The 27,538-nt window shown below is 40.4% G+C and overlaps 1 protein-coding gene across 1 annotated transcript in view; it reads left to right on the top strand.

Annotated features, from left to right (window-relative positions):
- Positions 1-17,037: 17,037 nt before the first annotated feature.
- The window catches only part of LOC136882259 (forkhead box protein O), a 635,015-nt gene continuing 624,514 nt past the window's right edge, over positions 17,038-27,538 (top strand). Inside the window, exon 1 of the mRNA XM_067154809.2 lies at positions 17,038-17,078. The gene's annotated coding sequence lies outside the window, so the exon portion shown is untranslated. The remainder of the gene's footprint in view (positions 17,079-27,538) is intronic.

Below are 27,538 nucleotides of genomic sequence, written 5' to 3'. Positions count from 1 at the left end.
ATATCAAAATGCACAATGCTTAAAGTATCTCAGTCTCATCCATCTCAAATAGCTATTAAAAACACTTACTCAGAATTAGAAGCGTGGAAGGTTATGAATGTTTTAAAGAGAGGGAAATCAGTGGTTGATATACAGCAAGCTGAGTTTCATCTGAAAAGATCAACCCCGTTTATCAGTTGAAAAAAGAAGGACCTCTCGACAATGTTGCCATTCCGTCCTCAAGTGCACAGAGAGTTTTTTATGACACATTACTTTCAACCCGTGTTAAAAAACTGAAAAACTGTCAGCTGTCAGGAGAGAATGTGAAGATTGATAGGCATTTTTTCTTAAATAGAATACATTTTTGAACTTTTCTCCTTAATAAGACGCATTATTTTGTGTATAGTACAATGACATAATATGTTCCTGCTAATCATTTGTTATTGATATTATTATATCCTTCCAAAACCTTAAATAAAGTGCAACAACAGGTTGAGTGGCACTTGTAACTGACTCGATCATCATGTGGCACATAGAACGTTCTTGTTGTTAGTGCTTTGTTTCTCCTAAACCATTGTATTTTTGGCAAAGTTTTCTAGTACAAAAGAATTCTGTTTTAGGAAACTGCCTACATACGTATTTTTGATGGAATAAATTAAATGCAAACAGAGATAGGCAGTGTTTTCCTTCTCCTGTAAAATTTAGAAATTGGCACTTAGAACGTTTGACATTTCCACTCTTCAATTATGAACAGGTGAAATAGGTTCACACATTTCTTGAACTGAATAGACCAAAATACATTCAGTAAGCTATGTATATACATTACTGTATTTCTTCTTATTAATTTATTTAATATTTATATTTCTTAAGAGAAAATTCGAGTGTTGTGCTTCCAAAGCACGTGTATTAGACACTAAATTAAAGCTATTATACCTTATTTCTATCTTTTTTGTCTTAGATGCAGTCCAGTGCTACATATTTTAAGCTCATCGGACAAAAAAATTAGTCGCCCCTTGAGAAACCATTACAAGCATCATTTCATACCGCGTAACTCCGCTTCTGGATTTGATAACCGCCTGGAATCGGTTGGGAAGTGAGTCCACAAGGTTGTGCAGGTACATCGCATCCAGGTTAAGCCACTAGCTGAGGATCTGATCGGTCAGTTCTACCAAATTACGGGGATCCTTATTTCGGCGTTTTACCTGCTGTTCCAATATGTCCCACAGATTTTCAATGGGGTTCAAGTCAGGTGATTTTGCAGGCCAGTCTGTACGTAATAGGGTGACGGAGTGTCCATAAACCCGGTCATTATGCCTCCAGCCCGATGAACTTTGCTGTTGTCATCTTGAAAATTCGGGGTATCAATAGCATACTCACACTGCAGATGTTGACTGAAAGGCAACACCTGATCATCCATAATATTTAAATAAACATGGTAGTGGTCAGATCAGTGAGCGGCCCCAATCCATGATACGAAAAACACCCCCAAAACATCACAGATCCACCTTCGGCTTGAACCTCACCTTGCTCACATCCAGGATGAAATGCTGCATTTGGCCTTCGGTGCACTGGATGATGCGCATCATTGGAATACAGGCAAAAAATGTGATTCGTCAGAGCACATTACGTTCCGCCAGTCAGCTACTGTCCACGTTCGATGATTTCCAGCCCATTGAAGACGCGCAGATTTATGTGGTTGTGTGAGGAATGGCCTCTTGCTAGATGACCTACTCCAAATGTTCATTGCATGCAGTTCCCGTTGCAATGTTCTCTCACTAACAGGTTGGGATGAACCTTCATTCACTGACTGGAGCAATTCTCGTCGGGTTTGAAAGAGATTTTGATTCACAAGCAGTGAAACGCGTCTTCGGTCCCTGTCAGTCAGGATCTTATTCCGACCACAATTCTGACGTCCTATTTCGTGGCCACGTGCAGTACACCGCTGCTTGCAGACACGTTGAACACTCCGTTGAGAAATACAAACATATCCAGTAATTTCAAGCACCGTATGGCCATGGGCACGACCAAACGACGTAGAGCACGGGACTCGTTCTCTTCGCCATCTGTAAAGGCTTAACGATCCACCTGTGCGTCCGTATTGTCGTGTATTCTACCCTTAATTCTTTTAGTCAGGGATTATTTTATTTTTGTTTCATTTCGTTTTCATATATATAAAAATGCTGTTCTTCTCAGTGCAGTTCACTCTTTAATACTTTAACGATTCTGTCTTTCTATGTTTGTTTTTTTATTTACTATCCAAATATTTAACTATAAGTGCGTCAGTCTCCGTGTAAGTCGTCCTGTTGCAAAACCCGTTATGTGCAGACAAACAAATTTTTCAGGAAGCGTAAAAAACTGTGATTTGTTGTACAACAAAGATAGGAGGTTGAAATTTTGTAATTAAACAGTAAGCGTTCATCTTTGTCATCCCGCAAAATATCCACAAAATTTAACTTATAGAACCCATGTTTTTTTTTTTGCAAAAATATTTGGTCATAACGAGTTTTGCAGCAGTATATGGAATAGTGTGTGCAGATTTATGGTGAAAGTGTTTTAGTAGCTACGTTTGAAAGTAATACACTATGAAAATAGCATGAATGGAAAGAATTTAGCTTAGGATATAATGTTTTGATATCTAATCCCTGCTCTTTGATGTAATGATTACATCAAGAAATCATCACTCATTCAAAACGTTTTATAAGTTCTTTAACATTTTGTACAGTTATATTAACAATCCGTTATTGTCCTCGACAAAATCTCCCACATCAGTGGCATCTGGCATTTCACTGTTTAAATTTTGCCGCTGGTCAAACAGTGCCTTGTAGAACGTGCGGTCATCGTTCCTTAACCACATTTTCCCGTAATGTTTGGTCAGCAATTTGTAACAGGCCGTTGAGCTTTTCTTTCTTAAGAGGAACCCCTTCCTCCACTGGTACTGGCACAATAGCAGAAAAGGGCATCCCATAGTTCAATATGCTTTTCACTTCCACCAGCCCCAGGGGCTCTGAACTTTGGAGCGTGGGTTGGCGACCACGGGGCCCTTAGCTGAGTCCTGGCATTGCTTCCACTTACTTGTGCCAGGCTCCTCACTTTCATCTATCCTATCCGACCTCTCTTGGTCAACTCTTGTTCTTTTCCGAACCCGACGCTATTAGGTTTGCGAGGGCTAGGGAGTCTTTCATTTTCACGCCCTTCGTGGCCCTTGTCTTCCTTTGGCCGATATCTTCATTTTTCGAAGTGTCGGACCCCTTCCATCTCTTCTCTCTGATTAGTGTTAAATAGAGGATGGTTGCCTAGTTGTACTTCCTCTTAAAACAATAATCACCACCAATCACCAATCACTTCCACCACAATCGCTGTTATAGTTTATTTAACTTCTTATCACACAGTTGCCTGATTGTTTTTCGTATACGTATGATCCTCTTACAGGGTTCTGCAACATAACGAGCTTTGCTGCATAACACACGACTTTTGCAGCAGTTCAGTTATTTGTCACCTTTAAATGTATGGATTAAATGGCCTTTGCTCACGTATTACATTACTGGATTGTGTATTTTGATGAGCTGTATACAATGGCGGTGATAACTCACTTTGAGAAAAAATGTACATAACGGGTTTTCCAACTGGACGACTCATGTGTACTCTCAACAGATGCGCCTCTTCCATTATTTCTCCACAAAATAAGCATTGTTTTTTGTTATTAGCCTTGTTTTTATATATCCCCATTATACACACACCATACCTATTACTTCTCTATTAGAAAGCCTTTCTTTCCTTATTAACATGTTTTGGATAATTTCATATAATTTTTTTAGTCTTATATTCTGCCATAATCACATGCTTCTCAATATATTTTATTCTAATCGTTACTTTCTTCCTGAATTTACTATCTTTGTTCGGAATCTCCTTACTTCAGTACACCCCATTCCTATTCTGCCAAGCATCGTTTTAACTTCCATTAGCCAATAGCCATCATTTGAATATTTCATCTGGTGTTAGTATGCTATTCAATATATCCTTCCCATCTCCCCTTTTAATCTTAACCAATCATACTTTTCTAGCCGTATCTGCTTGAATGCTTGTAACTTCACATAGTCTTCTAACTCCGCTATTATCTATCTGTACATTCTTGAAGGCCCATTGTTATTTTTGCAGAATGTGTTACTTATTACATTAGTTCTTTCCTATCTACTTATTACATTAGTTCTTTTCTATCTACTTCAATACCCCATATTTCTGCCCGATTTCTTGATATCACCAGCATATTTAACATATTTTTATGTAACTTGTATTCAGTATTTGGAATTTTCCTCTCCAATCACCTTGTGTTTGAAGAAGCGGACAACCATTTCATTTAGCCCGTCTTACTTGCTCATTCTACATCCCATTCGATGTTATTATAATTCTTAAGTATTTTGTTGACCGCTTCTAATTCTACACTTTCTAACCACCGGGCGAGTTGGCCGTGCGCGTAGAGGCGCGCGGCTGTGAGCTTGCATCCGGGAGATAGTAGGTTCGAATCCCACTATCGGCAGCCCTGAAGATGGTTTTCCGTGGTTTCCCATTTTCACACCAGGCAAATGCTGGGGCTGTACCTTAATTAAGGCCACGGCCGCTTCCTTCCAACTCCTAGGCCTTTCCTATCCCATCGTCGCCATAAGACCTATCTGTGTCGGTGCGACGTAAAGCCCCTAGTAAAAAAAAAAAAACACTTTCTAACCACTACCATCTTTCCTTTTTTTCAAAATAATATTTTCTTATTGACATAATTGTCTTACGGCTGGGGGTCGTCCAAAATTTTTTGTAACGTAACGCGACATAGTGTGTGACGGAAGTGTAACCATAGGTGTGGGTGGATGGTCAGACAGTGTTACCAAGTAACCGTGCAGGCAGTGATGTAAGGTGTGGATGGATGGTCAGACAGTGTTACCTGGCAACCGTGCAGGCAGTGATGTAAGGTGTGGATGGATGACCAGACCATGTTACCTAGCAACTGTACAGGCTGTGATGTAAGGTATGAATGGATGGCCAGACAATGTTACCTAGCAACCGTGCAGGCTGTGATGTAAGGTATGGATGGATGGCCAGACAATGTTACCTAGCAACCGTGCAGGCTGTGATGTAAGGTGTGGATGGATGGTCAGACAATGTTACCTAGCAACTGTACAGGCTGTGATGTAAGGTATGAATGGATGGCCATACAATGTTACCTAGCGACCGTGCAGGCTGTGATGTAAGGTATGAATGGAAGGCCAGACAATGTTATCTAGCAACCGTGCAGGCTGTGATGTAAGGTATGGATGGATGGTCAGACAGCGTTATCTAGCAACCGTGCAGGCTGTGATGTAAGGTAAGGATGGATGGTCAGAAAATGTTAGCTAGCAACCGTGCAGGCAGTGATGTAAGGTATGGATGGATGGCCAGACAATGTTACCTAGCAACTGTGCAGGCAGTGATGTAAGGTATGGATGGATGGCCATACAATGTTACCTAGCAACTGTGCAGGCTGTGATGTAAGGTATGGATGGTTGGTCAGACAATGTTACCTAGCAACCGTGTAGGCTGCGATGTAAGGTGTAGATGGATGGTCATATCTAGCAACCGTGCAGGCTGTGATGTAAGGTATGAATGAATGGTCAGACAATGTTACCTAGCAACCGCGCAGGCTGTCTTATGGCTGGTTGCCATCTGAAATTAGCAGTCGTTGATGGATGGCCATGACCGCGAGACATACTGTACTTATGGTCATTTGATTTTCTCAAAGGGAAAAGTTTTTGTAACATATCATAATGTCGTTATAGTTCAATCTTGTGCTTGAAAAAGTGATCGGGACATGGGAAAATGACACCACTGGATTAACTGTTGTATACAAGGACCTTGTACAGGCTGTGATGTAAGGTATGAATGGATGGCCAGACAGTGTTACCTAGTTTATTGTTTCAATGATTTGATACAATATATATAAGAAATAAAACTGAATTCTTCTTGAAACTTGTTTGAATGCACGCAGTTAATGTTGAAATTAAATCTTAAATTGAATGTCTGTTGCATATGTACAATTATACAATACGAGAGTTCTATATACACTTAGTTCTATCTTGAGGAGATAGTCTGTTTCACTAATAAATTGTCCTGATAGTCGAAAACTATCTTCTGTGAAATTACAAGCGTAACTTGTAGAGAGAGGCAGAATGCTGGTACTAGGTTTATACTTGCAAGGAACTTGCATTAATTTATTCAAATAGCAGAAGGATAAGGTGGACGTCGGAGCACTGGTGAGGACTAAAGGGAGTAGCAGAATGCTATACTCGGGGCTGGACGTGGCTACGGGGATCAGGATAATGAGGCAATGTTCAGAGGTGAAACCTCACGGCCAGCAATTTGTCCACCTGTTCAAAACACGTTTTTAAGAGGAATGCCTCCGTGTCTGACTTGCGGTGTGTTCTGGTCGTCGAACACTGGGGTAGTCCTGGAGAGGCTCGGAACGAAGCTCCTTATATATCGCTGGCTGACGTCATCGGTGAGCGTGCCAGGCGCAGTGAAGACACCTCGTAGCTGCTAGAAACTTCGGTGCTGCGGAGCTTGTAGGCGCAGAGCTTGCGATGCGGAGGACACACACAACATTAACTATTGAGCGACTACTCAAAAATAAAGTTCTTCTGAAATGTTTGACATTCCCAGATGATCTAGCTATTCTTTCTAACAACAGGCAAGAAGTATTTCAGGCTCTTGGAAAACTTCATGAAATTGCAGTCAAGATTGGGACTCCAAATATCGTATGAAAAAACTCATTACATCGAAGGATCCAGTCGTTATCTAGATGGGAAACCTCTAAAGACTAAATTCGGCAAAATTAATCAGGTGAATAAGTTCAAGTATCTAGGAGAAATAATTCAGCCATCAGGCTTGAATCGTGAGGAGAGGATCTCAAAATTACTGGAGGCCTATAAACTCATCTGTATCAGATATAACCAAAAAAAATCAATTTGCAGGAACGCAAAATTAAGACATTACAACTCAGGTGTCAAACCTGAAGAACTATACGTCTCAGAAATCTGATCATTGGAGGCAGGTCACTTATTAGAGGAAAATATTGAGAAAAATCTTTGACCCAGTCTACTCAGAGGGAATATGGATGAATCGGACATCTCGGGAGCTTTATCGGCGTTCTGAGATCACCAATACCATGAGGAAAAGGCGATTCAAGTTCTATGGCCATATTCTCAGAATGAACAATGACAGGCTCAACTAATGGATTCTCAACCTTGCTCTCTCAACGAAAGTCAAGAACAACTGGCTTACAGAAATAGAAAAATACCTTCAGGAAATCCCACAGGAAATTTTTCAAGATCGACTCCAGTTCATACAGCAGTCAACAACCATCATTTTGCTGAGGAAATGAATACCAGGACCAATAAATAATGGACTGAAGAATGGAGTTCAGTGTCCAGATGAGATTTTGGGAGAGCAAAAATTAACATGAGCTAAATAAATTCTCTCATACTCCACAGATGGGCACAACGCTGTAAAAAGGAAAGTCGTTATATAATACACTGTTAAACCATAGCTTGTGTTTTGTCAGTGCTGTATTCGGCACAGTTCCCACCCAGAACTCACAACAGTGCTCGCACAAAGACACAGTTCCCGCCAACTTGTCAGAGGCCTCCCTCCCGCCACCCCGTTACTGTTTATCTCCTCGAATGATGAGGTGAATACACACAGCTTAAGGAAACAGCTTCTGTCGAGGACTCTGTCACTCCGATATAACGTATCGATTGACTAATGTTTAGCTTCTGTCGTCGACAAAAATACAGCCGTCACTCAGGACTTATTAATTGCACCTGATGGTTGTTAAGAGTGTGCCTACACACACTTCAAGTCTCATGACCAAACAAAGAAACTATTGAAGACGCAAACATATTTGAACAGTCCCTTCCCTTCCCACTTGACATATCTGCACTACATACCATTACCTCACTTCAAGACTTTGACCATCTCGTTGTAGGGGAAGGATTCGTAGACACTGGCTGAGTGTTGTCTAGCCGAGCCAGTAAATGACTGCTCAGTTTATTTAAATGGTTGTGGGCTCTGTTCTCTGTCAGAATATCAGACAGTTTCCATTTCTAAAAATACATCTGGTACTGGGCTTCACTCTACTTCTACACAAAAATAAGTACCAGTTTAATTCCTGGGGGCAACGGCTGCCAGACCTAGAGGTAACTGCTCTGTCAAGATTGGGGATAGTTGAAGACTTCAACTTCCACTACTCCATGAGGAAACTTAATGTCGAGATTACGAATAGTTGAAGATCTGCATTTCCACAACGCCATCAACAAAAGAGAGAACAACAGAAGTAGGTAATATCAATGTGGTTCAAGAAATCTAAGGAAGGTGAAAACAGAAAAGATACCTTGAAGTGTTATCCTAGAGTCGAGAACTTAGTGAAAGTCTCAGAGTTTTCTCAAAAGTCTAAGTTTACCTAATGTCTTATTAAAGATACACACAAGAAGCATTTATGGGATATATGAGTAAATTCAAATGAAAGTATGCTGGATATTTAGGTCCTTTTCAAGCGTGAAATTCCCAGCGTTTCGCCCCAGTGTGGAAGGGAGCTCGTCGATTGGATTTCCACAATTCTCCAATACGCTAACTGCTAGCGTACCATTGAGACACCAGTGCAAGCCTCGTTTGTAGGACAGTGCACTAGGGGAGACATTTACCTCCAACTTTGGATTTTATATTAAACATTTTTGATTTATCTTTTATAACATTTCCTTAGTTGGAATATCTTTAGTATTTTCTGTGACTGCTATTTATTCATGAATAAAGTAGAAGAGTATTATATTTAATTAACTAATTAATTAATTACCGGGCGAGTTGGCCGTGCGCTTAGGGGCGTGCAGCTGTGAGTTTGCATCCGGAAGATAGTGGGTTCGAACCACACTGTCGGCAGCCCTGAAGATGGTTTTACGTGGTTTCCCATTTTCACACCAGGCAAATGCTGGCTGGGGCTGTACCTTAATTACGGCCACGGCCGCTTCCTTCCCATTCCTAAGCCTTTCCTATCCCATCGTCGCCATAAGACCTATCTGCGTCGGTGACGTAAAGCAAACAGCAAAATATTAATTAATTAATTAATTAATTAATTAATTATTTCATTCATTCATTCAAAGCACTACTCGCGCTATAGTTACGTATGGTGGAAATCTTTCCCTTCCACTTACCTAAGGTTCTTCATGGCCTTACTTATACAGCAGGTGATGGTATGATGATAAACCGGGGTTAAAAGTCAGGTTAAGGGCTTCACTAATAGAAAACGTCCTCTCAGTTTTAATTACTGCGTTGATGAGGTGAAAGTTCATTATGGGGATAAGAAAAAAGATCTTCATTGGGATTGGAAATAAAGGGTACAGATCTTTGTACTTGCTTATGAGGGTACTTAGGGGTTGTAGAAAGAATGTAAAGGGAAGCCTCCATTGCTCAGGTGGCAGTGCGTCGGCCTCTCACCGCTGGGTTCCGTGGTTCAAATCCAGGTCACTCCATGTGAGATTTGTGGTGGACAGAGCTGAGGCGGTGACAAGTTTTTCTCCGGATACTCCGGTTTTCCCTGTCATCTTTTATTCCAACAATACTCTCTACTGTCATTTCATCTGCCAATTATTAATCATTGCCCCAGAGGAGTGCGACAGGCCTCGGCAGCCGGCACAATTCCTATCCTCGCCGCAAGATTGGAGGGCTTCATTCACTCCATCCCTAACCCGGTCACTGTCTGGAAAACAGGTTGTAGGTTTTCGTTTTCAGTAAGGATGTAAAGTAGAGGACATACAATTCTCTGGTAAGACTCCAACTAGAGTATGGTTCCAGTGTATAGAATCCTCACCAGGACTACTTGATACGAAAACTGAAAAAAATACAAAGAATAGCAGCTCGATTTGTTCTGGGTGATTTCCAACAAAAGATACGAAAATGTTGCAAAATTTGGGCTGGGAAGACGTGGGGGAAAGGAGACGAGCTGATCAACTAAGCGGTATGTTCCCGGCTGTCATTGGAGAGATGACGTGGAATGAGTGGTGTTTTAAAAAGTATAAGGCGTGATAAAAAAGTTTCCGTTTGAGAGCGTTGTTGCAGCGGACATGCAACGTAGCGCGACTCCGATGCGGGTATATAAGCACGGACGTGTAGACAAACAGTCGTGTTCTGCAGAAGTGTTTGCGTTAAATACGGCCACGTGAACTATGGCGACGTTATTATCAAATGCGTCCAAACAGGACCAGTGTGCTGTTATTCTGTTCTTGGCTGCCGAACGACAAACACCGGTTGACATCCACCGTTGTGGAATGGTGCACCAAGTTCCGAGGGGGTCGCATTTTGACACAAGACGCCGGTCGATCTGGGAGGCCACGCAGGAGGTACGCCAACTCATGTGGGAGACACTCGAGCACCCGCCCTAAAAAGGCCTTGAAGGGTCGACGGTTCCTGTCGGATGCGAATGTCCAGCAGACAGTTACGGACTTCTTCACGCAGCAGGAGACACAGGTGTTTTACCACACGGGGATCTTCAACCTGGTGCTTCGACGGGATGAGTGCCTCAGTGCTCACTTGGATTTTGCGTGATTGGCATCACGAATCAGGACTGTACGAGCGACGAACGGAAACTTTTTGATCGCTCCTTATACTATAATATAGATATGAAGATACAGTTGTAATTCAAGAGGACAAATTGGGACAAATATTCGTTTATAGGAAGGGGAGCTAGGGAATGGAATAATTTACTAAGAGTGATCTTCAATATATTTCCAAATTTTTTGCAACTATTTAAGAAAATACTTGGTAAACAACAGATAGGGAATCTGCCACCTCGGCGACTGCCCTATCAGTGGTGATTGATTGACTTATCGATTTATGGCTTTGTTTGGCATATCATCCAAATTTCAAGCTCGCTTTATTGAGCAGAGGAACACGTCCTCTTACCTTGTGGCACTGTAGAGAGAACCGTTGTTAGAACTGGACATATTTACTTTCAGTGAGAAAGGGAAAGTAATGGGACAAGAAACAGTTCGTTTCGGAGTGCGTGGTGTAGCCGTTCTATTGATAGCTCCACCCCCCACCCTTTAAACATCCCCAGGCTATAATTAAGTGTGGGAGGCGATCACATCGAGCTTCTCTGGTACACTCACGTCACCTCAAATTGGAGACTACCGTATGATATGTTACAGGGAACTTCCTTTCCCAATTAAAGACTTCATCTCAATCAATCAATCAATCAATCAATCAATCAATCAATCAATCAATCAATCAATCAATCAATCAATCAATCAATCAATCAATCAATCAATCAATCAATCAATCAATCAATCAATTAATTAATTAATCAAGTTCTCGGGACAAAAAGAACAGATCTAGAAAGGAGGCGTGGCTTTGTTAAATTTCACGTGGCATTTAAATGCCCATTAAATGCCGTTCGGCGTACCATTTCACGAGAAACCACATGAATATTATAAAATGGACTTCCAATTATCAAAATCATTAAAAATTTAAACATGGCATTTTCAACCCAAAATAGTCTACAAACACCCCTTAAGGCATTCTCTGAAGTTCTTCTGCTGAATTTTTGAGCGAATTATTGTTCTAAGATCCTATTCGCCCTTATTATAAATGAAAAAGAATACAAAGTCCCTTAAGAATTCAGCTATCTATTCTCCCGTGATGCTGTAACAGATAAAAATCCACAGTTCTTGAGCTTCAGGCAAGCAACTCAATGTTGAAAACATCCTAGGGATATGAACAACGAATTTTAGGTAAGTAAAATATAATAAAGTATGAGAATATATTCTTTAATTATCCTAAGAAATTACAATCCTTTTCTTAATCATCGTTATCCGGTCGATTAGATTTGCCTTTCTTCTACCACTACGAGCGCTAATGGGAGTCAATGCATTGTTTCACGTAAGCATCACTACGAGCGCTAATGGGAGTCAATGCATTGTTTCACGTAAGCACCACTACGAGCGCTAATGGGAGTCAATGCATTGTTTCACGTAAGCATCACTACGAGCGCTAATGGGAGTCAATGCATTGTTTCAATTAAGCACCACTACGAGCGCTAATGGGAGTCAATGCATTGTTTCAATTAAGCACCACTACGAGCGCTAATGGGAGTCAATGCATTGTTTCAATTAAGCACCACTACGAGCGCTAATGGGAGTCAATGCATTGTTTCAATTAAGCACCACTACGAGCGCTAATGGGAGTCAATGCATTGTTTCAATTCAGCACCACTACGAGCCCTATGTGAGTCAATGCATTGTTTCAATTAAGCACCACTACGAGCGCTAATGCGAGTCAAAGCATTGTTTCACTTAAGCACCACTACGAGCGCTAATGGGAGTCAATGCATTGTTTCACTTAAGCACCACTACGAGCGCTAATGGGAGTCAATGCATTGTTTCACTTAAGCACCACTACGAGCGCTAATGTGAGTCAATGCATTGTTTCAATTAAGCACCACTACGAGCGCTAATGCGAGTCAAAGCATTGTTTCACTTAAGCACCACTACGAGCGCTAATGGGAGTCAATGCATTGTTTCACTTAAGCACCACTACGAGCGCTAATGGGAGTCAATGCATTGTTTCACTTAAGCACCACTACGAGCGCTAATGTGAGTCAATGCATTGTTTCAATTCAGCACCACTACGAGCCCTATGTGAGTCAATGCATTGTTTCAATTAAGCACCACTACGAGCGCTAATGCGAGTCAAAGCATTGTTTCACTTAAGCACCACTACGAGCGCTAATGTGAGTCATTGCATTGTTTCACTTAAGCACCACCACTAAGAGCGCTAATGTAAGTCACTGCAGAGTTTCGTTACTTAAGCCCTTATAACTACAGTACATTCGATGTGGACATTTAAAAAAAATCAAAAAACGCCTGAGGTTATTGAACCAAGGAACACATTACAGAAAATAATGTAAATAAGTTACTTTGACTTGGATTTGAATAAAAAAAGAAAAAATAAAGAAACAAGCGGTTTTAGGCTGAATTTCTGGAACTGCATTTAGGCCGGAAGTGATTTTCGAATTTAAAAAAAAGTTTGATAGAGCTATCCAGAACTCACAATTTGCAACCTTTTTGGGCCCTTTAGTCCTTCAACTTTCGGCACAATTGAGGATGTTGCTTAATTTTACGTTTCTCATACTATGGGGCCCATATTTTGTCTAAGATTTCACCTTTAAAATTTTCCCGAAAATCCACCAATTCATTCATTCCCCCTTAATGCTGTAATAGACCAAAATTAAATTGAACCGAACAGAGGACATTTACTGTACTTGTCCCATCTGGTGTAAAAACCTATATTGTAAGTGGGACATTATGAATCTCCCTCCTGACTGACACCTGGTTACGGAAGATAAAACGGAAGTAATTCTCCTTTCTCTTTTTTTTTTTTTGTTTTGCATATTTTCTGGTCTGCTGCCCCAAGCATTCATAGCACAGTTTAAATGAAACGCTTAGACAGACCTGAACACTACTTGGCAAGTTTTCAAACCGTGAAGGCCTCACGTATGTATGGAAAGCCAGGCTCCATTTCTGTGTTCACTGAGAAAGTTATACGGTGTTTTATATTGATGGATTCTATAGTACTGAAGGGATATGTCACAGTCGGAACATTTCCAAACACGGAGGAACGTCTTCAGTACTCAACATGACCGGGTTAAATCCAAATAAACGAAATTTCAATTGTTTAAGTCGTACGTTTTACAAAGAGGAAGAGTCCTCTCAGTTTTAATTACTGTGTTGATGGGGTGAAAGTGCCTCATGGCGAACACTGTAAGTACCTAGGATCAGGGATGGCGAACTTATGCCACATGCACATATTAACGTTTTTTTGTACGTTATTGTATAGTTAGTGTTTCAGGTTTAAGAAATATATACTGAAAATCTAAATTCTAGGTCCATTCGGACGTGCATTATGGCAACACTTCAACATTGACAGGTCCGGAAGTCAAGTGATATAAATGTCAGATGCGTCCGACGAACCATTCGCTGATCCACATCAGCCAATTAGCGAAGTTTGGTTTATGTGCGGTTGCCAGCAACGCGTAATTGTTCGTAGTGTGTAACTGTTTATTGTTTCGAATTTTGTAAGACAAATAGTTGCCAAAGAGATTATCTCAAGTTCAAGATTTGGAGAAACTATCGCACTTTATTTCAAAACCTTCTACTGCACAAATAAGTCCTATTAAGGTCAATTTTTTTTTTGAGTGGTTAGGTATTGACAGTTTAGAAATGGAGTCGACTGAATTTCAAGCAAGCAGTGCATCGGTGAACAAATTCCTACAACTTGGTGAAGAATTGGTGAAAATCGAGTGTGCTGTTGATGATGAATATTCTTTCCAGATGCCAGAGAACTTAATACTTGAACAGCGGAATAGCCTCCCACAGATGTTTTCGACCATGAAGAAATTTGCTACAGCATTAGTTACTTTGTTTGGTTCATCATATGCCTGCGAACAGCTATTTTATGCAATTAACATGTAAAGTCAACTGTTAGAAACCGTCTTAGTTCAGACCTAAGTGCTTCTTGTGTGTTATCGAAGACCAGTCATCGTCAATCGAGAGCGAAATGCCTTCGGAGCCAGTTTGCTCCCCGCTCTCGAGGAACAAGAGCAGCTTAGCGAGCAAGTAGGGGAAGTGCATGACGTAGTATGTACTGAAGGCCAGCGGCGAAAGTACAGTAGGGCCACGATATGCAACCCGCCTGACTGCTGCTCTCTTGTCACGTGACAAACACCCGTCCCGAGCGGAACAAGTAACACCGGCTCCATAGCTAAATGATTAGCGTGCTGGCCTTTGGTCAAGAGGGTCCCGGGTTGGATTCCCGGCAGGTTCGGGGATTTTAACCTTCATTGGTTAATTGCGAAGCTTCGGGGGCTGGACATGTGTGCCGTCTTCATCATTACAGTTCATCATAGATCTGCACCAGGCCTTTTTGGAGGCCGCACGCTATTATTCCATATATTAGTAGTGATAATAATAATAATAATAATATTAATAATAATAATAATAATAATCTCTGCTAGGTCATCAGGCCAGAGGCTGGTTGGATCCTCAAATAGCATCACCAAGGGCTATGCAGTTATACGGAAATCACAAAAACCAATGGCAGTACCAAAATGAGGCGTACTAGGCAAGATGAGGAGTGAGGAGTGATCTAGTTTCCCATTGCTTTTCTCACTGGGCCAGAGAGTGCTGTTGTAGCACAACTAACCCTAGAGCAACACCTTTCATGACACTCAGACACACTGGTTGTGCTCTGAATGTCATTAATCAGCACCACCCATACCCCAGCAGCTTCCATATTGTCACAGCCATGGATGAGACTGGGACTTCAGTGGAAGCTACACTTTACTCTGGCCTGTGCCCAGAGATGGATGCAAAAGTACTGTATCCATCAAGAAATGACAGCAGGCAGATAATAATAATAATAATAATAATAATAATAATAATAATAATAATAATAATAATATTGGCTTTACGCTCCACTAACTACTTTTTCGGTTTTCGGAGACGCCACGGTGCCAGAAATTAGTGCCGCAGAAGTTATTTTACGTGCCAGTAAATCTACCGACACGAGGTTGATGTATTTGAGCACCTTCAAATGCCAAGGACCGGGCGAGGATCGAACCTGCGTAGTTGGTTCAGAAGGCCAGCGCCTTAACCATCTGATATTATTATTATTATTATTATTATTATTATTATTATTGTGTCCGGCTCCATGGCTAAATGGTTAGCGTGCTGGCCTTTGGTCACAGGGGTCCCGGGTTCGATTCCCCACAGGGTCGGGAATTTTAACTATAATTGGTTAATTCCCGTGGTAGGACGACTGGGTGTATGTGTCATCTTCATCATCATGTCATCCTCATCACGACGCGCAGGTCACCTATGGGTGTCACATCAAAAGACTTGCACCTGGTCTCTCCGGAGGCCACATGCCATTATTATTATTATTATTATTATTATTATTATTATTATTATTATTATTTCTTTATTCTTTCTTTATTCTTTGTGGCCATTCAAAGCGCGCGTTTTAACTTTTTTTCGTTGACCTGATGGCTTTCGCCTTCTTATCCGCCCAAAATCTCTTCATGAATGCACTGTGTAGCATCTTGCGTTCTGTGGACCACTTCCTACCAGTTGTCTTTTTAGATTTCTCCTCGAATTTGTGCTTGGCTACTATTGTGCTAAAGGCTCCACTTCTATGATGTCGTCCTCGATATTCATTTCTTGGAGGTCTGTCTTAGTTTCTTCTGGCCAGTTTATTTTGACCTTCTTTGAGTTGATTACTTTTAATAATATTTTCGTGAGTGTCGCTGTCCATTCTACAGATATGGCCATATAATTTCAGACGTCTCGTGCGTACGGCATAACTGAACCTGAGTAGACGTCCGCTGTTCTTCTCTTCATCCACATTCCATTTTCTCTCGATTAACCATATTATTATTAGATTGTGACGTGGAAGGTAGAGCTCATCTTTGTACCGTTACGTAGAACTGCAATAGATCAATCCTTGGCTTGCATCAACCTCAGCGTCAAAAGGCTGGTGTCTATCGTCTCATTAGAATGGGTTCACGTGTCCGAAGAAAGCAGTCTTCTTTTCACCTCATTCCTTTTAAATAGGAGCAACGTTATGATTTAAAATCCTCTCAGGCAATTTCTAAACATAAAATATACTTCTGGTAAATAATTTACCTATCTAATGAAGGAGTTAACTGGAGAATTGATGAGCACAACATTTCCTGTCGTAAATTATCCGTCGTGATTCTTGAGATCTTCGTCACGTGTTCTATCTTTTGATGTTGCAGCCTGCTCAGATGCTTGTTAGTAAAGGCTGCCAAATATGTGCTAACTCATGTCCGTTGCTTGGCAACTCTACTGTTTTTGAATGACGCTACTAGGACATGCGATTCGTAGCTTGAGGTAGCTACCTTATTCTTGATGACGAAGTGGCTCATTTAGTGTTGCTGTTTTTGTTGGCTGCTCTCAATACATCTTTGTGTCTAGTGTTAGAACAGGTCGCGTGTGCGTCAGAGTCCTCAGAACGTAAGTATCTTAGATTTACCTGATAGTTGATATCGTGACCATAGCTACGATACCGCCAATTTTATCTGACTGTTGATGTCGTGACCATAGGTACGACACTACGATACCGCCAGTTTTACCTGACTGTTGATCAGTATCAATCAATTACCACTGATCTGCATTCAGAGCAGTTGTCCAGCTTTCACATTCTCTATCTGTTGTTTATCTAGTTTTTCCTTAAATAATTGCAAAGAAACTGGATTTTTTTTAGCATTTCCCTTGGTAAATTATTCCAGTCCTTAACTCCTCTCCTATAAACGAATATTTGCCCCGATTTGTCCTCTTGAATTCCAACTTTATCTTCATATTGTGATCTTTCCTACTTTTATAAACACCACCCACTACTAATGTCATTCCACACCATCTCTCCACTGACAGCTCGGAACGTACCTCTTAGTCGAACAGATCGTCTCCTTACCTCCAAGTCTTCCCAGGCCAAACTTTCCAACATTTTCGTAATACTACTCCTTTGTCGGAAATCACCCAGAACAAATTGTGCTGATTTCCTTTGAATTTTTTCCAGTTCTCGTATCAAGTAGTCCTGGTGAGGGTCCCATACACTAGAACGTTACTCTAATTGGGGTGTTATCAGATACCTATACGCCCTCTTCTTTGCATCCCTACTACAATCCCTAAATACTCACATAGCCATATGAAGAGATTTGTAATCTTTCTTAAGAACCTCATTAATATGATTACCCCAATGAAGATCATTCCTTATGTTAACACCTAGGTACTTACATTGTTCCCCATGAGGTATTATCACCCCATAAACACAATAATTAAAACTGAGAGGACTTTTTCTCTTGCTGAAACTACAGCTTGAATTTTTATCCCATTTACATTCATGCCATTGTCTGGTGTCCATCTCACAACCTTGCTTAGTTCTCCCGCAGTCGCTGTCAATCCTGCAACTCTTTTAATACCCTATACAGTATAACATCATCCACAAATAGCCTTATCTGTGATTCCAGTTCTTTACTCGTATAATTTGTGTGCATAGGAAAACAAAGGTCCAATAGCAGTGCCCTGCGGGACTCCGCTCTTTCATTGCAGTATCAGATAACGCTTCACCTACTCTAATTCTCTGAGTTCTATTTTCTAGAAATGTAGCTACCCATTCAACCACTATTTTGTCTAGTCCAATAGCCGAAGGCCTGATTGTGATTTCCGGCCCTGTCATTGATTTAAGGGAGCCGGGAAATGTGAGAGGCTCAAAACTGTCAATTTTCGTTCATGAGCTTAAAAAAACCTCTATTTTCTTGAAGAATTTGGTGTATCAATTATTGTGCCTGAAGTTACTGTATATTTGAGGCAATAAAATTAGGTTTAAATATTGCTCTGCACGCTGAATATCATTAGATGCCAGTTACCATTCAAACATTCTTTTTGGATTTTTTGTAAGTCATATTTTTTGAAACTTCGTGTACCTTTTTCTCAGAAACTATCACATAAATGTATTTGAAACTTGTTAGTCTCTTAGACACTATACAGATCTGCTTGTGGAAGTAAATTAATCAGATATTGATTAGTTCATGGCCAGCTTGAACAGCACTGAAAATTTTACAGAAAATTTCAGTTTTCAACTAGGATATACAAAATTAATAATTTCTCAACTCCTGTCAACAATAGGCCAATAATTTTACTTAATTCAGCTGTTCAAAAAAGGTTTAGATATTCTGCATGCAACGTTTCTTGGGTCTGGTTTGAGTATTTTCTCAGAAAAAGGTACCTCAGTTAAGGGAAATTTTAACAATATTTAAAAAAAAATATTTATGATGTTCTTTCTAACACAAAATATCAAACATAGAAGCTTCATATTCGACCTAAATAATGATGAATGTATTCTAAATGTACCATAGAACATTCAAGGAATACCTCTTTACTTTCTGAGATATGTAACTGAACATAGGAAGTTACATTTTTTCTATCATTTCACGTTTCCCAGTTCCCTTAATATGGAAAGATGGTTCATATGTGGTTCATTGTGGTTCATTAGCCAACTCCCTTTAAAGTTTACCTGAGATGTTCTCGGAGAATCGGCGGTACGAATGAACTTTACTTTACTTGTTGCATAAGCCTGCTGCACCTCTTGCAAAGCGCAGTCATAAACATTGTATACGGAAGTGCCTTGACGTTAATATTGTGAGGTGACTACTCGTATAAAGCTAATGGCATTCGAAAGTTAACTTCAGATTTAACAGAGCCGTAAATTGGAAGGTTTAAAGACATTGCAACCTGTGAATTTGGAACTGCCAAGGATTACTACTTACTGGAGTAGTTTTGCAACTGTCCAGTGCCTTTTGCTGCTCGGCTCTACTTGAGGCATTGCATAATACCTCTGCGGTCAGAACACCACAAGAATCTCCTTTCCCGCTGTGGAGATACTGGCTTGTAGCCTCTGAAGACTAGTGGTGCAGGTATTTGGAGTAGGCCGTGAGGATGGGGGCCTTAATTATGATGAATTCGAATGCTGAAGTCGGCGCACACATCCCGCTCCTGAGACTTCGAAATTAACTAATGAAGCTTAAAATCTCCCATCGGGAATCGAACCCGGGAACTCGCTGGATCAAATGCCAGCTATGGAACCGGACACTCTGGAGTGTTTATCGTTAGCTCTTTTGAATGGAAAGTTAAAGCAAATCATTAATTTGAAAATGAATAGAAGAAATACCGATGGTAAGAGAAGTAACCTCGTGTAATTACGTAGTTAATTCCTTCTGATAATTAATATCTGGGTATAAAAATTTACAACAAAAGAAGTAATTTTTATGGTAAGTTTCAGATGTAGTTTTCACTGCAAATTACTCCAGTTCGCAGTGTGAAGTGAGATATATGACGCTGTTGATGACGAAACGTCTGTCGGATGGACACTTTAAGCCTTAAGCAGACCCCTTGGTTTTATTTGACAGAAGTAGGCTATGTGCCGACGGCAGGTTTCACCCTCTCCCTACCGAACCATCACCATCATCATCATAATGATTATCATCAAGGTTCGGATGTTCAGGAATCAAATTTCTTTCCGGAACTCGTTTTACCCGAAGTCTTAAGAAAAAACTGTAAATGATGGGCCCTTGACCCCGCTTAAAGCTATTTTGTGTTGCATATAAATGCATATTTCAGCCATTTTATAGCTTTGATCATATTTTGTGTTGCATATAAATGCATATTTCAGCCATTTTTATTGCTTTGGTCACATTTTGTGTTGCATATAAATGCATATTTCGGCTATTTTTCTTGCTTTGGTCATATTTTGTGTTGCATATAAATGCATATTTCAGCCATTTTTATTGTTTTGGTCATATTTTGTGTTGCATATAAATGCATATTTCAGCCATTTTGTGCTTTGGTCATATTTTGTGTTGTATATAAATGCATATTTCAGCCATTTTTATTGCGTTGGTCATATTTTGTGTTGCATATAAATGCATATTCCAGCCATTTTTATTGCTTTGGTCATATTTTGTGTTGCATATAAATGCATATTTCACCCATTTTTTATTGCTTTGGTCATATTTTGCACATTTTAATGATATAAGGTCATACAGTATTTGTTTACATTTTGAGCATTTTTGTTTAAATTGAGGCGTCATTTTTTTAACACGGTACGTGCTATCTGCGTCGAGTTTCAAACACAGGATTTCTTTTCCAGAAACAGATAGGTGGCAGGTTAACAAAACATGATTCCGAGAGAGAGATGTCTAAGAACGTATACAGACAGATACCAAATATCATGCTAATACTTCATTTCTTGTGGTTTTATTGGTTTATATTATTTTTTAAGGAAAACATTGTGAGCTGCACCTCAGGACCACCAGGGCAAATGCTGGAGCTGTACCTTTATTAAGGCCAGGGCTGATTCATTCCCATTCCTAGGCCTTTCCTATCCCATCGTCGCCGTAAGACCTATCTGTGTCGGTGCGACGTAAAACAAAAAAGGAAAGAAAAGAAAAGAAAAGAAAAGAAAAGAAAAGAAAAGAAAAGAAAAGAAAAGAAAAGAAAAGAAAAGAAAAGAAAAGAAAAGAAAAAAAAAGCCCCTCAGGACTAAGATACTGAATAAATCTAGGGCTTATAAAGGTTTGACGTACCTGCTGTAACTTTGCCAGTATGCTGTTTTATCGCTAACCACCTGTTTGACACGTTTAAAATGTTTTTTAACTTATTTGTTTTATAAGAGTTATATTTGTTCGGGGCGTCGACCTATGAAGATTTTTTGCCCCTACCTGCACCATATGTGAGGAATCTGCGTGTATTATGTAAATGGGGGAAGTGTAAAGTGTTGAATGTGAGGAAAGCAACGTTAAGGACGACACGAACACCCAGTCCCCAGTCCCCAGGCGCCAGGGATATTAATCATTTACAATTAAAAACCCCTGACCCGGCTGGGAATCGAACCCGATGCCGCCGGGTGACAAGCGGACACGTTGCCCTCTACACCGTGGGGCTGGACGTTTAATGTTAATAATACTCTAATACTTACCGCCTATCCCTAAGTTATTTACCTTTTTAGGCCACATTTAGCTAGTTTTTTGCTGGTTTTAGGTTATATTTAGCTAGTTTTACTTACTTACAAGTTGTTTTACATCGCACATTACATTACAACACGCTGATTAAACCCGAATGTCTCTATGGAAGTAAATGCCTCCGAGGTACTGGAAAGGCTGGTCGGAGAGAAGCTGGGAAGATTGAGAGGAAGATCCTGTCCTGAGATGGTTTCATTGCCGCCATCCTGTATTGCTTTTTAGGACGATTTCTGCATCCTGAATCAGGTTCCGATGCTAATTTTTCCCCATCACATCACATTTTCTAAAAAATCCTATGCTCGGTTTATTTCATCATATGCACTAATGCATTTCTTGCGGTTTTTTTTTTTTTTGCTATTGGCTTTACGTCGCACCGACACAGATAGGTCTTATGGCGACGATGGGACAGGAAGAGACTAGGAATGGGAAGGAAGCGACCGTGGCCTTAATTAAGGTACAGCCCCAGCATTTGCCTTGTGTGAAAATGGGAAACCACTGAAAACCATCTTCAGGGCTACCGACGTTGGGATTCGTACCCACTATCTTCCGAATACTGGACACTGGCCGCGCTTAAGCAACTGCAGCTATTGAGCTTGGTTTTGTATAGTTTTAAAGTCATATATAACGAGTTTTAGGTCATATATTGGTTAGTTTAAGACCATATTGAGCTAGTTTTAGGACATATTCAGCTAGTTTTGGGTCATATTTAGCTAGTTTTAAGACAATATTTATCTAGTTTTAGAACACATTCTGTTAGTTTTTGTGTCATATTTAGCTAGTGTAGGGCATATTTAGCTAGCTTTAGGTCATATTTAGCTCGTTTGGGATATATTCAGCTAGGGTTGGCTAGTTTTAATGTCATACTTAGCTAGTTTTAGGACACGTTCAGCTAGTTTTAGGTCACATTTTGCTAGTTTAAGGTCATATTTAACTAGTTTTAAGCCCATATTTAGCTAGTTTTCGGCAATACTTAGCTAGTTTGTGGACACGTTCAGTTAGTTTTGGGTCATATTTAGCTCATTTTAGGTCGAATTTAGCTCGATTTAATGTCATATTTAGCTAGTTTTAGGACACATTTAGCTAGTTTTAGGTCACATAGCTAATTTTTATGGCATATTTTGTACTTCTTTAAGTCATAAACTTCCGAACCCTAATCATCATTATAATAACACACCACACAGACGCGCAGGTTGCCTCTGGGCGTCACCTAGAAACACCTGCACCAAATCTCTTCGGAGGCCATACTACATCAGTCAGTCAACCGTAAAGCTTCACCCTAAACTTTCCAAAATAACTTTGTTCTTTATCAGATGCATGCGCTCACGATAACTCAAAGAAGGCGGAGTAAAAATTTCTCTATTCTCTGCTACTGTATCCTGAGGTCGTTTTCGTCTATTCTAGCGACTCTCTAGAAGTGAAGAAGCTAATTGGACAGCTCAGTTTGGACGCGATCCTTGAGTGGTTGTTGTCAAAAATAGCAGACACATTAGTCACTGAGCAGCGGCAGTTATTCATTGAAGAAATCCTCCCACTGAGGTCATTAATGTGTGGCATCTTAATGATGCTAGTCCCGTTATGTTACTGATATGAACACGCCTCCCTCGGAATAATCGAAATAATAATAATAATAATAATTATTATAATAATAATAATAGCAGTGTAGTAGAACAAGTCTTTACAGTAATTACGAGGGACAATGATCACTTTTCCGCCTTACACAGGTTTCCGTCTTTTACAGGTTTTTCATTTCTTTGAAAATACCAATTCAGCTCGGTTCAAGAAGCGAAAATAAAATCTTTTACAGATTTTATTGTGTACTATGGAACTGCAACATGAATAATCATTGGTTCAGAGAGAATCCCAGTTCTTCTTCATCTTTCTCAGCCATGAGTTCATTTCTGCTTCCTAAGATCAAGAGGTGGCCGGGCTTCAACGCTCATTGAAGGTTCGTTTTGACAGATCTTCATTCTCGATTTGCGAAGCATAGCCCTCATACACGTACACTTTGATCTTCAGTTTGAACTGACAGTCCGAAATGAGACCTGCCCCATCTCCTCGTCTTCATTCCACCCTGTAATCTGGTTCATTGTAGATGTGTACACGTTTTTCGTGGGGAAAATATCAGTAGTTGATGGACTGCTTGCACATGCAGCGGTAGCACATGTCTTAAAGAGAATGGAACGGAGTCGACGCAGAATGTGAAGGAAAGAGTTGGTGAACAGGAGTAATTAGCCCCATACTTCGGATAATTATTGGGGGAGTATGATTAACATGAACACAGGGATGAGAAACTATTAATGCAATACTAAAGGTAGTGATTTGTGGTTATTTTCTCACTGTTCGGTTCGATTCAGTGTCGCTAACAATACAGTTTGATGATGATGATGATGCTTGTTGTTTAAAGGGGCCTAACGTCGAGGTCATCGGCCCCTAATGGTACGAAATGAAATAAAAAAAAGTACAAATTCATCCACTGACCAAAATAAAATAAAAAAAATGTCATGAAGAATGAATGGATGGACACGAACCCAACAAAAAGCAAACAAACAAAAACAGTGGATCATACTAAAAAATGATCGTAAATGATAGTATTACTGACCAGGGGACCACTTATAAAGCACAATGATGCTTGATGTCTAAAGGGGAGCAAAATCCATGTCTAAGACCCCACAGAATGGTACATGTCGCGAGTAAAGTAGAACCACGGTATTTGTCATGCTGGGGTACTAATCAAAAGTAGCGAAGACTCACGGTGTTCCACACAAGATGGTACTACTCACAAGTATTGTACTTCGTACAGGGAACACAGACCTATGGTGTTTCTCACACAATAGCGCCACTCACAGCCAACGCAAACCGATGAGGGTCCTCACCTACGGGCGCCGGTATTCCCATGGTGTTCCTCACATAGTGGGCACCAATCACAGGCAACGCAGACCGACGGTGTCGCTCATATAGCGGTACAACTCACAGGCTACGCCCAGACCCGCGGTGTTGCTCACATGGGTACGACGCACGGGTACTGGAAGCCCCCAGGCCAGCCTCTTTACTGCTACGAATCACAAACCTATTTCGTACCTAATTTAGAGGTAGCCTACTACTCGTAAGTACAGGCAACCCATTGTGTTCCCCGCATGATGGTACGAATCAAAAGTAGTTTCATGGTTCTAATTCAATCATCCCTTGGTCGCCCTTTTTAGTCGCCTCTTACGTCTCCCACCCGCAGGGGGTAGTGTGTTTGGTCCGCGAGAGGTATTTTATTTCCCTCAAGTCCGCCGGCAAGCCGGTTAGGACCCCCCTATCTGCCACCTCGGACGCGCCACGTGGGAGTATCGCCTATCCCCCTGCTACGCCAGCGTAGTAGGTTCGTGGACCATACAGTTTAGGGACACTACTTGCCGATACGACATCTTACAATTACTCTTAATCTGGCACGCTGGCACTATACAGTCATGGCTTATTTCGTGATTTGCGAGAATTACGTGTTGCCACTGCCTTATTGTTAAAATCCTTAGTGTTACATTTGCGGGTATAATTAAAGTATATTTACTTTTTCTGTGGTGTTGTAAATCTGTTTGGGTAAGTTAATACCATACAAGTAGAATTGTGACATGTTTGAACAATGCATTTAAGAATGCAGTTGGTGTGGAATGACGAACGCAATATTTTATTAATTACGGTATTATTTCGTCCAATATTTACGTATAGAATTCGATTAGGATGTCTAAGCAGCAGGAGAAATATGTAAGAATTCCTCAGAAAAGGAAAGGAACATTACCTCCTGTATAAAGATCAGTTCAGTACAACTTAATCTAACCTTGTCTATTCACGACTTTGGTTTGCAGACTTAGCCTTTGTGTATACTGTGGATGGCACAGGAGGAGGGATCAACGGGGAAAGACCTGAGAGATCAATCCAGATGAGCCTGGGCAGACACACTACAGTCTTTCAAGCTGAGGTGATAGCTATCACAACATTTCTTGAAGAAAATCTGAAAATGAACCATAGGAATAAGAACATTTTCATTTTTACTTGGTAAGGTAACCTCCGTTATTGACACGTACAGTACATTGAGGTTAGTTTGTTGATGGTGATGCCTCGTGATTTCAGTATGTAACCTATCAAGTTGGCAGCAGTGATGAGCCGGTAAAAAAAACAGAATAAGGCGGCGATATTAGTCTTTTAGTATATAGTACTATAAACATAACGCCAGATGTCTCTGTCACTAACCTGGCAATCAACGATATTCGCTAAAATTTGGCAAATTTAGGCTTGGAATTCTCGAAACTTGTATATTAAATTCACGTCCTGTTCAAAAGTAGATTTGTATTGACTGGCCAAGGAGGAAGTGGAATTCTCCTTCTCGACGTGCAAGGGAATTCCTACAGTAAGTACATTTTTAGGAGCCGTTGCCTAACTTAATGGATACTCATATCTCAGCCTGTTTGATCCGTATCGCGCACCGTGTTTCCTAATATGCATGTGTGTAGCACAAGACTAGAAAGTCTTCTCTAATCTCTTCTAGCTAAGTCATTAGCTCGGCCTTGAGGGATGCATGACACAGCACGGAGACGCGCGGCCGCCATATTGCCCTGCGGTTCACGAGAATGGCCATAAAAATAAGAACAGATACGAGTAATTTGTGGCCCACTCGACTGCGTATTTCTCGTTCGAATCTACTGATCATTTCTGAAAATTAGCTCACAATGAATACGCTAACATGAGGCATTAACTATGATAGTACCATACATATTAACTAATCGTTCACTGTGACAGCAAACAATAACGTTAAAACAAAAGAATCTAGTAAAAATGGATGCTTCCATCATAAACGACGGTGCAGCAGTGCAATTTGTGTTCGTACTGAATGTTTGTAGAATCCTACATTTGAAAACAAGGAAAGGTTAAAATTATTTTAGCACTTTTGAACATTCATATAGAACTCGACTTTTGTCAGTGATGCTAATAAATATTCATCTTCTCCACACAGGAAAGGAAAAGGATGATACGGTATAGTGAATAATGATACTGTAACTAACAACATGCTTTCAGATTTCAGTTCATAAGTTAAATGTTTCCTTACGGATTATTTTAATAAAATATCTTTGTAGGTTTTATGTCTTTTGTCATAAAGACTACGTTGGTTATGAAACAAGAATCGTATCAAGTGACTCGTTTTTAGTGTTCTTGCTTGCTTGCTTGCTTGCTTGCTTGCTTGTTCGTGCGCGACGTTGCTAGATGGTCGATGGCAAGATAATTTTCCCTTTTTTCTAAGACAATTTACCACAACTAGTATTAAGACATCTCTTGCTGTGAATGTTGAAGTAATATTACATAAATTAATACCAATGAATATTAATGACCTGTTGTAAAATAATCCTGCATCAAGAAGACAGTCAGAAATTAGGTTCATGCATTCTGGTTGCTCAGTTCCTAGCACTGTCACTTCCTTGTCGATGTACTGTATATCGAGTTTCCTCTACTATCACTGCCTTCTCTGTATTTAGTTTCATGGACTACGGACTAACACTGCCTTCTATATCTATATCCATATTCTTGGCCTACTCCTGCCTTCTCTATCTATATCCATTTTCTTGGCCTACCACGTCCTTCCCTATCTATATATAGTTTTCTTTTGGACTACCACTGCCTTCTCTATCTATATCCAGTTTCTTGGACTACTACTGCCTTCTCTATCTATATCTGTTTCCTTGGAGTGTCACTGCTTTCTCTGTCTATATCTGGTTTCTTGGACTGGAACTGACTTCGGCTTCTCTATCCATATCCAGTTTCTTAGCCTACTACTGCCTTCTCTATCTGTATCCAGTTTCTTGGACTACCACTGCCTTCTCTATCTGTATCTGGTTTCTTGGACTACCACTGCCTTCTCTATTTGTA

Source organism: Anabrus simplex, chromosome 10 (assembly GCF_040414725.1).
Source record: "Anabrus simplex isolate iqAnaSimp1 chromosome 10, ASM4041472v1, whole genome shotgun sequence".
Taxonomy (NCBI): domain Eukaryota; kingdom Metazoa; phylum Arthropoda; class Insecta; order Orthoptera; family Tettigoniidae; genus Anabrus; species Anabrus simplex.
The sequence above is the reverse complement of the archived record's forward strand: the minus strand, read 5'-3'. Positions and strand labels throughout refer to the sequence as shown.